The sequence below is a fragment of the Macrobrachium rosenbergii genome, chromosome 22 (assembly GCF_040412425.1).
Source record: "Macrobrachium rosenbergii isolate ZJJX-2024 chromosome 22, ASM4041242v1, whole genome shotgun sequence".
Taxonomy (NCBI): Eukaryota; Metazoa; Arthropoda; class Malacostraca; order Decapoda; family Palaemonidae; genus Macrobrachium; species Macrobrachium rosenbergii.
The window spans coordinates 28743391-28745890 of NC_089762.1; the positions used below are offsets into that span (position 1 = coordinate 28743391).

General features: G+C 42.6%; 1 protein-coding gene across 4 annotated transcripts in view; it reads right to left on the minus strand.

Moving 5' to 3' along the window:
* The window catches only part of AdamTS-A (ADAM metallopeptidase with thrombospondin type 1 motif A), a 712259-nt gene that overhangs the window by 670943 nt on the left and 38816 nt on the right, over positions 1-2500 (minus strand). The window lies entirely within an intron of this gene.

Sequence of the window (2500 nt, forward strand, 5' to 3'; positions counted from 1 at the left end):
ACGGAGATGGTAACGCCCGTCATTACCAACAATAATTCATTATCAGCAATAATTCGGCATTCACGTGATACAATTAGCAAAACCATCACCGTGATGACAGGATGACCTGAAGTCTCAACTTTGTCATCATCACACACTCTTCAACTCTATCGCCAAAACCCTTCTTTGGCGCCGCTTTATCAACCTTGGAAAAAGAAATGGAATTAGCAGATATCTGCAAAAGGGGAAGATGGGGACGGGGACATCAGCTCACTAGTATCCATAAACCTTCCCACTTCTCCCCCCTCCCTCCTCTTGTTCCTCCCCCACCTCCTGCTCCTCCTCCTCCTGTTCCTTCTCTTTCTCCTTCTCCTCCTCCTCCTGTTCCTCTTCCTCACCCTCCTGTTCCTCCTTCTGGTCCTCTTCCTCCTTCTCTTCCTGCTCCTCTTCTTCCTCCCCCTCCTGTTCCTCCTTTTCATCCTGTTCCTCTTCCTCCTCCTTCTCCTCCTCCTGTTCCTCTTCTTCCTCCTGTTCATCATCCTCCTCCTACTGTTCCTCCTCCTCCTCCTACTGTTCCTCCTCCTCCTATAAATACAAAACCTTTTCAAAGGCCTCCTGCATCTACTCTACCTTCAGGTGGCAGAGCAGATTATCGAAGGAGAAAATGACGCCGCGATAACGCTTCCTAAAGTCAATCAATTTCCGCTCTAAAGAACGCCACATAAAACAGTGCCGCCCTCTCTAATTCATTTCCGTAGGCCTCGCGTCGGCCCCAGCCTCCCCAGCAGCCCCTACCAAGGTCTAGGCCCGTCGTCAATCAAAAGTATCTTTTCCGCACTTACGCATACATACACGCATAGTGCCCACACATTAGTTATCATCACCCAAACCACTGGCGTCGATAGCTCGTTCAGGAGCCTTTTCGAAGGGAGGAACATTCTTCTTTTGCAGCGTAGAAAAGATTAGGAAGGGGGAATGGGTACAGGATTAATGGGGAGGTGGGAGGGGAGTTATCAGACCTTGTAAGAAAAATAAAGCAAAGACGAAGTGCGTCAGTGAAAAGGCGTCAGCCAGAAAATTCGCTGAAATGCGTAATCTTGGCGACCAAGCATTTACTCCTGAGCAGATCAAATAATCTTTAAACAACTTTAAGACAGTGAAAGAACTGAAAACAGTAAATCAATCATATTTTTACTGACATTCAAGTCCAGTTCTTGTAATGCCAGTCATAAACAAAGGAAAAGAACAAAGTACAAAATAATGGCCATGTAGATAAACCAAAGGAAATACGACAGTACGCCCTTCATGGCATAGCACACTATTGCCCTGACAAAGCCCTGATACAGCACTCTATCCGTTAAAACACCACAGTCAGCGTGTCAAAGAAACTCCTTGTTACTAGCCAACGATACTATAAAAAAAAACTTCCATACACAACTAGGATCTATAAACATCCTTCGGAGGAGTTTGGACAGCAGAGAAAGAAGTGTTGCCCCCACACATGACAGAGGTTAATTACATCAGAGGGGCATCATGTAATTCTAGTAATACTGAAGATGACTGCGTCAACATTGCAACGGGAAATGAGAGTGCCATTGGAACAAGCATTATCGTGGCATCAGCCGCCTACAATGTGTGACATCATGCCTGACCTCATCACAACTGTCAGACGCCAGTGGGGTTAACCTCTGTATGTGTTTGTGTGAGAGAGAGAGAGAGAGAGAGAGAGAGAGAGAAGCATTCGCTTGACCTTTTCTCATAGCTGTTTACATATGTCATCCCTACCATTTACGAAAGAGATGACATTTTCCAAACTGCCTCCGTAATCATGGCACAGCATTAGGCACAATCCACACAGAAATAAAATGAAAGCATAAGTAGAAGTAATTTCTCCGTTATCTAATATCACCCGATTCGTTAAAATCCACTAAACTGAAACTGCACCAAATTCAGTCCAAGTTCCTGAGTAAGGAAGTTGCAATGTTGCCTCACGTTTCTCATCACTAAGTTGCTGAAGCAAGAGAAGTGGTCAGCGTCATGAGGAAAGGAAAAGGGACATTCTGCAACCTTCAGCACGCTCACTTCGTTCGTCTTTGAATTCGGTTATTGGTGGGCAGCGATACAAAAGCAGTTGGTAAAATAAATACCAATAATTCTCGGTAAAAAACAAGCTAATATTGTTCAGTAAAAGAGTATTAAGTAAAAAAAATCATAGGCCGAAGTAATAATGTTCAGTAAAAGAGTAACGAGTATTTAAAAACTCATAGGCCTAAGTAATAATGTTCAGTAAAAGAGTAGTGAATAAATGAAAAAATCGTGGGTCTAAGTAATACTGTTGATAAAAGAATACTGAATAAATAAAAAAAAATCATGGGCCTAGCTAATAATGTTCAATAAAAGAGCACTAAGTAAATAAAAAATCGTAGGCCTAGCTAATAATGTTCAGGAAAAGAGTACTGAGTAAATAAAAAAATCGTAGGCCTAAGTAATGCTGTTAATAAAAGAGTACTGAGTAAATAAA